General features: G+C 46.9%; 1 long non-coding RNA gene and 1 pseudogene across 1 annotated transcript; both read left to right on the top strand.

Annotated features, from left to right (window-relative positions):
• Positions 1-14,903, top strand: part of LOC121003527 — a 1,246,211-nt pseudogene that overhangs the window by 126,388 nt on the left and 1,104,920 nt on the right.
• On the top strand, positions 14,447-14,894 carry LOC121003586. The gene is made up of 3 exons (XR_005779527.1): positions 14,447-14,457; positions 14,588-14,767; positions 14,841-14,894. It is a non-coding gene; the product is annotated as an uncharacterized LOC121003586 (long non-coding RNA).

Below are 14,903 nucleotides of genomic sequence, written 5' to 3'. Positions count from 1 at the left end.
GAGTCAAGCTCAACTCCCAGTCCTACTGCCAGTTTCTGGAAGACACCTTCTTCAAGCAGTGGTACAGGAAGAAGTCTGCATCCTTCAAGAAAAACATGATTTTCATGCAGGACAATGCTCCATCACACGCGTCCAAGTACTCCACAGTGTGGCTGGCAAGAAAGGGTATAAAAGAAGAAAATCTAATGACATGGCCTCCTTGTTCACCTGATCTGAACCCCATTGAGAACCTGTGGTCCATCATCAAATGTGAGATTTACAAGGAGGGAAAACAGTACACCTCTCTGAACAGTGTCTGGGAGGCTGTGGTTGCTGCTGCACGCAATGTTGATGGTGAACAGATCAAAACACTGACAGAATCCATGGATGGCAGGCTTTTGAGTGTCCTTGCAAAGAAAGGTGGCTATATTGGTCACTGATTTGTTTTTGTTTTGTTTTTGAATGTCAGAAATGTATATTTGTGAATGTTGAGATGTTATATTGGTTTCACTGGTAAAAATAAATAATTGAAATGGGTATATATTTGTTTTTTGTTTAGTTGCCTAATAATTATGCACAGTAATAGTCACCTGCACACACAGATATCCTCCTAAAATAGCTAAAACTAAAAACAAACTAAAAACTACTTCCAAAAATATTCAGCTTTGATATTAATGAGTTTTTTGGGTTCATTGAGAACATGGTTGTTGTTCAATAATAAAATTAATCCTCAAAAATACAACTTGCCTAATAATTCTGCACTCCCTGTATATATGGAATATGTGAAGTTAGGATTTAATGCCTGCCCATTTGCTCAGGTGAAGGGAATTGGCAGAGGAAAGAGGCTACAAAGGTGGCCCTGCTTCAAAGCAGACCCTGTGGTTACATGTCACACGTGACTCAGACAAGCTGGCAGCTCGGCTCCACTGATGGGGGCTGAGTTGGTCAACAACTATAAAGAAACTCCCCAGACATCATGGAACCAGGAGTTCATAAGACATTATGAACTACCCATACATCTCATAAATACACTGTTGACATCTTGTAATGACCGGCGTCACGCACAGGGAGGGAAAAGGGAAAGCTCTGCCCAAGAGAGAGGGAAAGGTGGTGACCCCTGACTCACCTTGCGGCTGGCACCTGACTGCCCTGACGTCCCTAGACGGGTTCCTCACCCGTGCGGCGATCACGTGCCTAAACCCTGGCTTTCCCTAAAATGAGCCCTAGATAGTGAACGGGCCGGTGGGATCGCTAGTCCGCACCACTATCACTAAGAGGGAAACACCAGGGAGAGGACAGACAAAACAGACAAACACATACACCCAGGTGGGCGACCACAGCAGACCACAAAGGTCCAACAGGGATCCGGAGGGTAGCGTTCTGGACCAACAACCAGAGAACGCAGTAACACAGCTCCAGAGGGTCAGAATAGATGTCCAGGCAGAAAGCTCTATATCTGGCAACCAAAGAAGTGTGAGAGGGGAATATAAGGAGGTTGGGAGTGCTGGACAAGGAACAGCTGAGGAGAAGGAGCTACGGATCCCTGAGTGAGCCAAAAAGGTTTGCAAAGCAAACCCAGAAAGCTACCATAAGGAAACAGCCCTATCTTACATAGAGCGCGCAGCCAACCGCTGCGACTTCCTGACCCCGGGTATAACGGAGTCAGGCGTGGTTCTTGACACCCTCGTGACACATCTTTGAGACCCTGGGACCGAGACGGACATTCTCCTGTTCTTCATTTGCCTGTGGCACATAGGGAAGGGGAGATATGGAGAACTCCTTCCGGTGAGGAGCTAGGATCCATAATGGGTTTTTGGATCTCTGGCTGCCAAACCAAAAGGAGGGAGAGTGGGATCCTCCCGGGGATGGGGGGGGGGGGTGACCTCCTAAAGTTTAAGTGCTCGTGCAGGACAGAGGTGATTGTCTTTCTCTGAAGGGGGGTCACGGGGTGTCATGTTTGGAGGGACCTAGAAACTCTCTGTCCTCACTGCCTCCTTTGTGACTACAGCTAAGGATTATATCATCCAAGAATTCTACAAGATTACAACTTTGTAATCATATGTATCTGGTAACTGACTTTTATCTGTTAACTCTCACTGTACCATCACCTGTATTTACATAGCTGACCATTGTATATATTCTGTGTATATAGTGTTATGTGTAGTGCGCCCTTAAAGGGGTTGTCTCACTTCAGAAATGGCATTTATCATATAGAGAAAGTTAATACAAGGCACTTACTAATGTATTATTATTATCCATATTGCTTCCTTTGCTGGCTAGACAAATCTTTTCATCACATTATACATGTCTCATTTCCATGGTTATGACCACCCTTCATTCCAGTTTGCACACTATAGGAAAAAGTGCTGGCCTATGTGCGTTCCTATGGTCCTGGCCACCAGAAAAGCCAGTGCTTTTTTCTTTAGTGTGCAAGCACGGCCACCGATGCTGGATTGCAGGGTGGTCGTAACCAATGAAACGAGACATGTACAATGTGATGGAAGAATGAGTCTAGCCACCAAAGGAAGCAATATGGACAATAACAATATATTAGTAAATGCTTTGTATTAACTTTCTCTACATGATAAATGTTATTTGCTGAAGTGAGACAACCCCCAAGGCAATTGAATATATAATTTATTCTTGCGCTGTTCTGTTGTCTCGATCCACGAATCCACACATCCGTGTCTCGGTATTACGTTACATGCTACCTGGGTTGGTTTCTGACCCGATATAACCCTGTTAATGGACCGGGCTTATATCTAACGATAAACTGGTGGCAGTCTACTGGGCTAGCAGGGCTCTGTCTCACTGGGGCAGTGAAAGGGCTCTCTTAGCCTGTCAGGGTTGTGAGCGAGTGTTGTGTCACGCCGGAGGTAGCGTGGTCCACCCTCTCTCACTCCCTGTGTCCATGTGGACAGGGGGTGTCTGTGTAAAACTGTGCCAAGCTGACCTTACGTACTCCCAAGGATGGCGTAACATCAAGTGTTGGTAACCAGTGCCGAAACCGTACCGCGTGATCCCGATGTACAGTGACGAAGAAATTCCACGGCACATCCAAGGCTTGGACACGCAACGTTTCAGTCCACTTCCTGGGATCTTTCTCAAGCAGTGACAAAACATAGTGTTGCAATGTGCATAATTATACAGGTTCACATAATCAATCATTGATTGTCCTAATTAATCCAATAAATTATCAAAAATATCAGAATGACATATATAGCATACTGTTCCCACATCGTCCGTGTTACATATTATCAAATCAAGTGACAGAGTGCCATAATCGGACATTATTTACAAGCAACCAGTAATCATAAATTCATATATTCGTAAGTAATTAGCATAATTATAATCAAATTCATCTGTGCAGTGATCAACTTCAAATACCTTAGTGCAGGTGTATAATAAAAATTTCCAAGCAAGGAAGGCCCTAGAGAAAGCGGGGGATGTGGTCCAAATGGATGTCGGTGTATAGATTGATTTCCTTAGTGCGCATGTCACAGGACCTGTTGAAACTTCCCGATCACGTGATCGCATATGCGATCACGTGATCGGGACTCCGGTATCACCTGGCTTCATTGATGGTCTTGCGCGAGTGCACAGAATCAGAATTGGCTTTATTCGCCAAACACGACACAATCGATTGTGCCCGGAATTGGGCTAGGCACAGGTACAGGCATAGTACTAGTGGTTGACAAGAGGCGGTGGGACACACGGAGGGGAAGGGGGGTTAAGGTTCTGCGATGGGCACATCAGGGGCGAGGGATTATGAGCGGGTGATGGGGCGTGGTGAGTTCAGCAGTCTGAAGGCCGTTGGGAAGAAAGTGTTCAGCCTCCTCGATGTCCTTGCAGGGATGGACTGATACCTGCAGCCGGACTTTAGACGTCTGAAGAGATGATGGCCCGGATGGGAGTGGTCATTGGATATTTTTCAGAGCCCTGGAGCGCAGTCTGTCGGAGAAGATAGAGTCAAGGGGTGGTAGTGGCAGTCGGATAGTTCTCTCCGCCAAGCTGATGACCCTTTGTAGTTTGCGCTTGTCACTGGCTGATGAGCCGGCATACCAAACCAGGAGAGACAAGCACAGGACCGACTCGATGGTGCAGGAGTAGAAGGACTTCAGTAGGTCCTGTGCCATGCCGAACTTTTTCAGTTGTCGAAGGAAGAAGAGCCGCTGGTGAGCCTTCTTTATGATAGACGAGATGTTGGGACGCCAGGATAGGTCCTCAGAGATTGTCGTGCCTAGGAGGCGGGCGCTGGGTACCCTTGCGACTTCAGATCCGTCAATGTAGGTCGGGTAGCAGTGTGGTCTGTGTTGCGTTCCACCACAATCGAGGCATAGATCGCAAGCACCACCATAGAGATCCAGAAGCCAATCGCTTGCTGTACACATTATGCATGTGAGTCGCAAACTCCGGCATAACCACTGTGAGGGGGCACATATCTGGCCATAACCACTGTGAGGGGGCACATATCTGGCCATAACCACTGTGAGGGGGCACATATATGGCCATAACCACTGTGAGGAGGCACATATATGGCCATAACACTGTGAGGGGACACATATCTGGCCATAACCACTGTGAGGGGGCACATATCTGAGCATTACTACTGTGAAGGGGCACATATCTGGCCATAACCACTGTGAGGGGGCACATATCTGGCCATACCACTGTGAAGGGGCACATATCTGGCCATAACCACTGTGAGGGGCACATGTCTGAGCATTACTACTGTGAGGTAGAACATCTCCAGAGCACACACAGAGCCCAGATACCAGCAGATTACATCGCGGGCTCTGCTACATGGACATGACAAAGACTCAGCTGTAGTAACTGAACATTACACATACACAGCTCTGCTGCACACACTGATAGAAGTCTTCAGAGGCATATTACACAAAAACGGCTTTGCTGCATTCAGATACAGCTCAATCTACATAAATATTACAGGTCTACAGCTCTGCTACATACACCCTGAAATAGAATACTGCACAGCAGAGCCCTGCATACACAGAGCAGATAAACCTGGTCATGTGATTTCTGTGACTCCTCCCACAACATAATCACATGGTCATGACATCATCACAGGTCCCTTTACTTCCTCATGAAACACAGCCTGGAGCCTGACTCTCCACCACACATGATCACATGGTCATGACATAATCACAGGTCCTTTACTTCCTCCTGCAGCACAGTCTGGAGTCTAACTCCGCAAACATTTGGTCACATGGTCATCACAGGTCCTGTACTTTCTCCTGTAGTACAATGTGGAGTTTGACTCCTCCACATTTGGTCACATGGTAATGACATCATCACAGGTCCTGTTACCTTCTATAGTACACAACCAGGAGTCTGACTCTCCCACATTTGGTCACATGGTAATGACATCATCACAGGTCCTGTACCTTCTCCTATAGTACAACCAGGAGCCTGACTCCTCCCACATTTGGTCACATGGTAATGACATCATCACAGGTCCTGTACCTTCTCCTATAGTACAACCAGGAGTCTGACTCGTCCTGTAAACACAGGAAGAAATAGAACCACAGGACGCTCCACGGTGAAGGACACGCCCCCGCCCAGGTAACTGGAGCACTCACCAGCTCCACACATGTACATCTGTAAAGAATAAATCAAGGCAACTGGACTTACTGTAGATTTCTTGAAAACGTTTCACTCGTTCTTCCAATGAGCTTTCTCAATTCTGACTCCACAGCTGAGAAGATCCGCAGCTCCATCCGCAGGTAATGAACAGATTCCCAACAACCTGAAGCAGGAAGTAAGCAGGCAGGCTTCTGAGGCAGGAAGATATTAACCCCTTAGTGACCACCCACATACTGCTGCTTTTTTACGGCGGCCCAGTCTAAGCGCCTGCACGGGTCCCCCATCACACGAGAGCTGCGGCCCTGCTCTAAACAGCCCCGGACTGGCAGGAGTGCTGATCTGGGCTGTTTAACACTTTACATGCTGCGGGCAATGCCGCATGGAAAGTGCTGATAGAGGGAGCGGACTCCCTCTGTCTCCCATCGGCACCCCGTGAATGCGATCATTGAGTGCCGATGTGTGTGAAGGCTGCCTGGGGTCTCGTGTAGGCCCAGACCAGCGTTGCGTAGTTTCCTCTCCGGCGCAGACTGCTGGTCAATGTTACAATAGCATTGCCATTAAAATGCAATGTACTATATGGATTAATTCATTACATTTTAAAGGGTCTTCCGGGTTCAGAGCTGAACCCGGACATACCCTTATTTTCACCCCCAGCAGCCCCACTGATGTTGGCATCGGAGCATCTCATGCTCCGATGTCCTCCCTTTCCTGAGCTAGATCGTACAGGGCACGGGCTCTTTTGTTTACCATAACACACTGCCGGGCCGCGAAGCTTCCGCAGTGTGTTCGGTGACGTCACCGGCTCTGATGGGTGGGCTTTAGCGCTGCCCGAGCCCGTTTTACTGGCTAGGGCAGCGCTAAAGCCCTCCCATCAGTGCCGGAGACGTCACAGGGCTTCCTGGCAGCTCCATGGAGAGCCCGGTATGTCACCGGATCTCTAAAAAAACTTTTACCCTGCGCGATTTAGAGCAGGGCAAAGGAGAGCATCGGGGCATGAAGTCAGGGGGGCAGCCTGGGTGAAAATGGAGGAATGTCCAGCTCTGAACACGGACAACCCCTTTAAAAGCAATCAAAATACTGTCTGTGGGACTATTAAATGGTAAAAAAATACACATTTATTAAATAAAAAAAATTCTATAAAAAAAAAAAATACACTTTTTTTTCATTGAAAATAGCCCAGACTATATACCATAACACAAAAAAAACTATATGTATTTGGTATCACTGTAATCGTAGTGACCCAGAGATAAACGCTTGATCAGTAAGGCCAAAACAGGCTGGTCACTTAAAATAAAAACAATTGACAAGAGTTCAGTTCTAATGCATAATGCGTTTTGAGGACCGGCCATCCCCTCCTTCAGGTGCAACAAAAGCCTGGACCAGAGGGCGTTAAATAGAAGACATATCCAGGAGATCTCAGAGATGTGGACTGGAGAAGGGGGCGTTATATAGAAGACATATCCAGGAGATCTCAGAGACCTGGACTGGAGCAGGGGGCGTTATATAGAAGACATATCCAGGAGATCTCAGAGACGTGGACTGGAGAGGGGGCGTTATATAGAAGACATATCCAGGAGATCTAAGAGACCTGGACTGGAGCAGGGGGCGTTATATAGAAGACATATCCAGGAGATCTCAGAGACGTGGACTGGAGCAGGGGGTGTTATATAGAGGACATATCCAGGAGATCTCAGAGACGTGGACTGGAGGAGGGGGCGTATATAGAAGACATATCCAGGAGATCTCAGAGACGTGGACTGGAGGAGGGGGGGCGTTATATAGAAGACATATCCAGAGATCTCAGAGACGTGGACTGGAGGAGGGGGCGTTATATAGAAGACATATCCAGGAGATCTCGGAGACATGGACTGGAGCAGGGGGCGTTATATAGAAAGACAAATCCAGGGATCTCATAGACGTGGACTGGAGGAGGGGGTGTTTATAGAAGACATATCCAGGAGATCCTCAGAGATGTGGACTGGGAGCAGGGGGCGTTATATAGAAGACATATCCAGGAGATCAGAGACGTGGACTGGAGGAGGGGGCGTTATATAGAAGACATAACCACGGAGTAAGATCTCATAGACGTGGACTGGAGGAGGGGGCGTTATATAGAAGACATATCCAGGAGATCTCAGAGACGTGGACTGGAGGAGGGGGCGTTATATAGAAGACATATCCAGGAGATCTCATAGACGTGGACTGGAGCAGGGGGCGTTATATAGAAGACATATCCAGGAGATCTTAGAGACGTGGACTGGAGCAGGGGGCGTTATATAGAAGACATATCCAGGAGATTTCAGAGACGTGGACTGGAGGAGGGGGCATTATATAGAAGACATATCCAGGAGATCTCGGAGATATGGACTGGAGCAGGGGGCGTTATATAGAAGACATATCCAGGAGATCTCAGAGACGTGGACTGGAGGAGGGGGCGTTATATAGAAGACATATCCAGGAGATCTCAGAGACGTGGACTGGAGGAGGGGTCGTTATATAGAAGACATATCCAGGAGATCTCAGAGACGTGGACTGGAGGAGGGGGCGTTATATAGAAGACATATCCAGGAGATCTCAGTGACGGGGACTGGAGGAGGTGACGTTATATAGAAGACATATCCAGGAGATGTCAGAGACGTGGACTGAAGCAGGGGGCGTTATATAGAAGACATATCCAGGAGATCTCAGAGACGTGGACTGGAGCAGGGGACTGGAACGCTCAAAACATAAAAATTCATCCTTTTCTAACAATCACTAGAATCATGACTGGATAAAATGAGTGGCTCTGCAAGAAGAGGATCACACCCCCAAGGATATATAAATACAGGACACGAGGCTGAAGTTGGTTTCTTATTCAGAAGTTGCAGTGAGCGTCCCGAGGGGAAATCAGATGAAAGTGGCATTAAAATACAAAAGACGAGCACAAAATGGGCATAAAAGTGTGATTTAAAGACTGAAATGGATTCCGGCACTGATCTCACACTGGTATCATACAGAGGGTGGTGCCCGCATCATATACAGGGGAGTTCAGCCCAAACAGGTTCTGGGCACAAGAACTGGCAGCAAAGTGGACAGATGGACACTGTCACTGATTTCAATAAGTAACTGGTGTTTTTAAAGGGTTAAATTAATATGTGCCGGGCTGAACTGAAATGTATATGATGTGGTGCATCACCCTCTGTGTGTTGGCAGTGTGAGATCAGTGGGCGAATTCATTTAACACTGTGGATGTCACTATTATGGGGGGGCGTTGTGGACGTCACTGTAATGGGGGGGGGCGCTGTGGACGTCACTGTTATGGGGGGGGCGCTGTGGACGTCACTGTTATGGGGGGGGCGCTGTGGACGTCACTGTTATGGGGGGGGCGCTGTGGACGTCACTGTTATGGGGGGGCGCTGTGGACGTCATTGTTATGGGGGGGCCCTGTGGACGTCACTGTTATGGGGGGCACTGTGAACGTCACTGTTATGGGGGGGGCGCTGTGGACCGCACTGTTATGGGGGTCTGTGTAGATGACACTGTTATGGGGGCGCTGTGTGAAGCCGGTAATTCTGCTTGTAGATGATAAATATGATATAACTGGCTCCAAAAAAATATTAATAAATAGAGACTTGCTAATAACGGAGAAGAAGTGCGCAGGTCTCCAGTGTGAGGCGCTGACGAGACAGAAATCATAGGATGGAGAAAGGAAATTCACAAGTAAAGTGACTGAAATAAACAATAGTAAAATCACCAACCCATATGACAGACATCTGTAGGGGATGTTTCATCACCGACGCGTGTTTCAGCTGCTGCCTTCATCTTGGGGTTGGCGCTGCTGTGTGTGAGAAGCCTTTTATATCAGTGTATAATATACAGTGCCTTGCAAAAGTATTCACCCCCTTGACTTTTTTCGTGTTTTGTTACATTACAGCCTTAAGTTCAATGTTTTGTTAATCTGAATTTTATGTGATGGATCAGAATAGGGTTGTTGCGGGTATCGAAATTTTGATACCCAATCGATACTTTTGTCCCGGTATCGTATCACCGGGATTTCCGTTTTTTCGATACTGGGCTGCGCTTCTGCGCAGTCTAGTATCTCTGAACATGAGCGCGCTGCTGTCGGCGCGCTCATGTTCCCTCAGCAGCACTGGGAGAAGGAAGCTGTCCTCCTTCCCCCTGTGCTGCTGCTGCCGCTGCCACCAATGAGGAGAGAGGGGCGGGCGCACTGCGCCACCAATGATAGGACTTTTCCTACAGAGAGCAGCGCCCAGCGATGTCCCAGCACTCACCATTGTTCCTGGGCGCCGCTCCGTTCGCCCGCTGTGCCCCATTACTGTCTCCTCTCCTGCTCCACATGCTGATTACTATTGGAGCGATGGGAGGAGACATCAGCTTCACTAGTGGGCGTTCCTTCTCCCTGCGCTGCGATTGAACAGCGCTACAGCGCAGGGAGAAGGAACGCCCACTAGTGAAGCTGATGTCTCCTCCCATCGCTCCAATAGTAATCAGCATGTGGAGCAGGAGAGGAGACAGTAATGGGGCACTGCGGGCGAACGGAGCGGCGCCCAGGACTAATAGTAAGTGCTGGGACATCGCTGGGCGCCGCTCTGTGTAGCCTAATACTTAGTCTGGACCCAGGAAAAGTAGTCTTTAACACATAATACAGGAGGCGGGTGCCGGCAGCAGAATCGCATTGCCGGCACCCTGCCCCTGACAGGGAGCTGCGATTAGCGGCAGTTAACCCCTCAGGTGCGGCACCTGAGGGGTTAACTGCCGCTGATCTGCCAGTACCCGCCTCCTGTATTAAGGGGTAATTATCATTGGTGGTGCAGTGTGCCCCCCCCTCGACCACCCATCCCATTAAAATTATTGGTGACAGAGTGCGCCGGCCCCTCTCAACCCCGCCAGTATTAAAATCATCGGTGGCAGTGGCCACAGGGTCCCCTCCCCCCTGGGGCTCCGATCGGTTACCATGGCAGCCAGGACGCCACTGAAGCCCTGGCTGCCATGGTAACATCCCTGATGCTGTGTGCACAGAGCAGCAGGGACAGTGTGATGTCTTATTCACCCTGATAGAGCTCTATCAGGATGAATAGGATAAGGGATGAAAAAAATCCCAGGTTCTGGCCCCTAAGAGGGGAAATAGTTATTAAATAAAAAGTGTAAAAAAAAAAAAGTAAAAAAAAACCCCCACCAAAATATGAAGTATAAATCACCCCCTTTTCCCAATTTCACATATAAAATGTATAAATAATAAACATATTACATATCGCCACGTCAGAAAAGTCCAAACTATTAAATATAAAAAAAATCTATGCGGTGAATGCCGGAACAGAAAAAATAAATAAAAACTTTGCGATTCGCCATTTTTTTAAATGCTTAATGCACGTGGCTTTTTTGGTTTATTTTTTTCGCGTGGTATCGAGTATCGCAATACTTTTTCATGGTATCGAAACCGAATAAAAAATTTGGTATCACAACAACTCTAGATCAGAACACAATAGTCTAAGTTGGTGAAGTGAAATGAGAAAAATATATAAATAAAACTATTGTTTAGAAACAGAAAACAGAAAATTTGCATTAGCGTATGTATTCACCCCCTTTGTTAGGAAGTCCATAAAAAGCTCTGGTGCAACCAAGTACCTTCAGAAGTCACATAATTTGTGACATGATGTCACCTGTGGGCAATCTAAGTGTCACATGATCTGTCATTACATATACACACCAGAGGCTGCAACACCTAAGCAAGAGGCATCACTAACCAAACACTGCCATGAAGACCAAGGAACTCTCCAAACAAGTCAAGGACAATTTTGTTAAAAAGTACAAGTAAGGGTTAGGTTATAAAAAAAATATCCAAATCTTTTATGATCCCCAGGAGCACCATCAAATCCATCATAACCAAATGGAGAGAACATGGCACAACACGAAACCTGCCAGGAGAAGGCCGCCCACCAAAACTCACGGAGCGGGCAAGGAGGGCATTAATCAGAGAGGCGGCACAGAGACCTGAGGTAACCCTGGAGGAGCTGCAGAGGTCCACAGCAGAGACTGGAATATCTGTACATAGGACGACAATAAGCCGTACGCTCCATAGAGTTGGGCTTTATGGCAGACTGGCCAGAAGAAAGCCATTACTTTCAGCTAAAAACAGAAAGGCGCATTGTGCGTTTGCGAAAAGGCATGTGGGAGACTCCCAAAATGTATGGAGGAAGGTGCTCTGGTCTGATGAGACCATCAAAGAAAACGCTATGTCTGGCGCAAACCCAACACATCACATCACCCAAAGAACACCCTCCCCACAGTGAGACCTGGTGGTGGCAGCATCATGCTGGGGGGACTGGGAAACTGGTCAGAGTGGAGGGAAAGATGGATGGTGCTAAATACAGGGATATTCTTGAGCAGAACCTGCACCACTCTGTGTGTGATCTGAGGCTAGGAAGGAGGTTCACCTTCCAGCAGGACAATGACCCCAAACACACTGCTAAGGCAACACTGGACTGGTTTAAGGGGAAACATGTAAATGTGTTGGAATGGCCTAGTCAAAGCCCAGATCTCCATCCAATAGAAAATCTGTGGTCAGACTTAAAGATTGCTGTTCACAAGCGCAAACATCCAACGTGAAGGAGCTGGAGCTGTTTTGCAAGGAGGAATGGGCAAAAATCCCAGTGGTAAGATGTGGCAACTGCTCATAGAGACTTAGCCAAAGAGACTTGGAGCTGTGATTGCCGCACAAGGTGTCTCTACAAAGTACTGACTTTAGGGGGTGAATAGTTATGCACATTGACTTTTTCTGTTTTGTCCTATTTGTTGTTTGCTTCACAATAAAATGAAAAAAACATCTTCAAAGTGGTGGGCATGTTCTGTAAATTACATGATGCAAATCCTTAAACAATCCATGTTAATTCCAGGTTGTGAGGCACCAAAATGTGAAAAAAAAGTCAGGGAGGTGAATACTTTTGCAGGCACTGTAATACTCTCCACTTATTTATGTAGCGCATGCTCATGCACTCAGGAAGGAAACCCTGTCCCCGGCGACAAGAGGACACGCAGGAAGCAAGGAGGGGAGTGGGACAGGAAGCTGAGGTCTCGTGCTCACCACGCCAGCACAGGGGAGGAGGAGCCAAGCAGAGTGCAGCGCATGCGCACATTAGGAGGAGTATTAATGCTCAATATTGGAGAAGGGCAGAATGACCCGGGGAAACAGGGAGAGATTCTGGAATTCCTTGGATTTTTGCATTTAATCCCTCCGGTGTCAGAGTCCGCATCCTGACCCTCCAGAAGTCTTCTCCATCGATCAGCCGTGCAGCCCCATCTCTGCACCATGTAGGTATCAAACCGCCATCTTTATTATGTGTGATGGTGAAATGACGGACAAACTGCGGTTAGATTTCCCTGCATTAACCCCTTCAGAAATTTTTTTAAAACATTCACAGTTTTCAAAATGTTAATTTCTCAGCTTTTCCGGGAGATAGTGATACCTCGTAAACCAGTTATTACTTTACATCCCCCATATATGACTGCTTTATGTTCCTCATTCTGTGAATTTATTTATTTTTTAGGACAGGCTTAGAAGTTTAGAAACAATTCTTATAATTTTTAGCAAATTTCCCAAGCCTGCTTTCAAAGGGGTTCTCCGGGCTTTTAAATATGAAGACCTATCTCCTCAAGATAGGTCATCAGTATCGGATTGGTGGGGATTCGACATCCGGCACCCCCACAGGTCAGCTGTATGAGGAGAAGGCGCGCGCCGTCTCCTATCTGCTCTCTGTTGCCATGTCTATAGCAAGTCGGAAGAGAGACTGGAGACGGCAAGCACGCACAGCGTGTACCTTCTCTACATACAGCTGATCGGCTGGGGGTTGCCGAATGTCGGACTTTCCCCCCCTCCCCGATCTGATATTGATGACCTCCGCTCACCTATGATCACGATGCGCTGCTGGATCCTAATTTCTCTCGTGTGCCGTCACACTTACTTGCGCATGTGTAGTAGGGATACGGGAACGCCGACTTCTGCTGTTTCAGTGTCCGGAATGTATGAAGGATAAGTTTATTTCCTCTCATAGGTTGGTGCCGCAATTACACTCGATGGATTAATACCGCAGTTACACCAGACGCATTTCCAAACTGTACATTTTGTTCCTCAGTGGTTGCAATAGTATAAAAATGAGGGACCAATCGCTCCTTATCCGAGCTGTGCTGATATCAGAAACCTGGGCCGGACAGTGTCAGGCTGTTTTTGTAGTCTTCTAGTCATTCACAATGCACACCCCTGCGGTTTTTTTCAGTGTTCTATAAACCAACAAATGAAACATAGAAAATGATCTAAATTATAAAATCCAATAATAGAAAATACTAAACATCCAAGTTGATCTACAAGTCATAAAACTGGGAATAAAAAAATCTAGAATAAAATAGACACATGTAGTGTAAAAGGGCTAATGTGGTCTTCATTCCGGGGTGTTAGTTCGCTCTGCAGGTCTGTCTGTATTTTATTCTATATTTTTTATTTTTTTATCCCCGTTTTATGACTTGTTGATCAACTCATATTTGGTATTTTATATATATTGGATTTTATGACATATCATGAAACTGCCTTGACCTCACACATGTTTTGATCCGTATAAAAAGAGAGAACACAACATCTACACTTATTATCTCCTCCGATGTATCCCTCTTATCTCCAGTTATTGTATTTTACATGAAATTTTGTAGGATTTTACATAGTCTCATCTTCTTCCATTCAGGGTCCCTACAATATATGATCCGTTCATTGGAGATCTTCTATATAAGATCTTCTCCTGATTGACCCGACAAGGATGGACAGGGACAAGATGGTGGAGAGTATAATAAATCTCACCCTAGAGATCCTCTTCCGGCTTTACTGGAGAGGTGAGAGATTCTGATGATGTCACATTACATCATCTTCTCTATGTTACTAACAGGATGGACATGACTGGAGAGGTGAGGGACTCTGGAGATGTATGGAGTGATAGTTATTACTGTGTCTCTCCATAACTAGGACTACACAGTAGTGAAGAAGACCTCTAGTGAGCGCTGTCAGGCCTCTGTGTCTGAAGGATGGGGAAGAACCCTGAGCCCAATCATGGAGCCTCCACCTCACCTCCTGATACATAAGGAAATCAATAGAGAGAAGGTCCTAGAACTCATCAACAAGATAATTGAGCTGCTGACTGGAGAGGTGACACTGCTGGGACATAATACAGGAACGCTATGAAGGGATCTGGGTAATGACTGTATCATTGTGTTGTCAGGTTCCTATAAGGTGTCAGGATGTCACCGTCTATTTCTCCGTGGAGGAGTGGGAGTATTTAGAA

Source organism: Bufo bufo, chromosome 6, assembly GCF_905171765.1.
Source record: "Bufo bufo chromosome 6, aBufBuf1.1, whole genome shotgun sequence".
NCBI classification, from domain to species: Eukaryota; Metazoa; Chordata; class Amphibia; order Anura; family Bufonidae; genus Bufo; species Bufo bufo.
The sequence above is the reverse complement of the archived record's forward strand: the minus strand, read 5'-3'. Positions and strand labels throughout refer to the sequence as shown.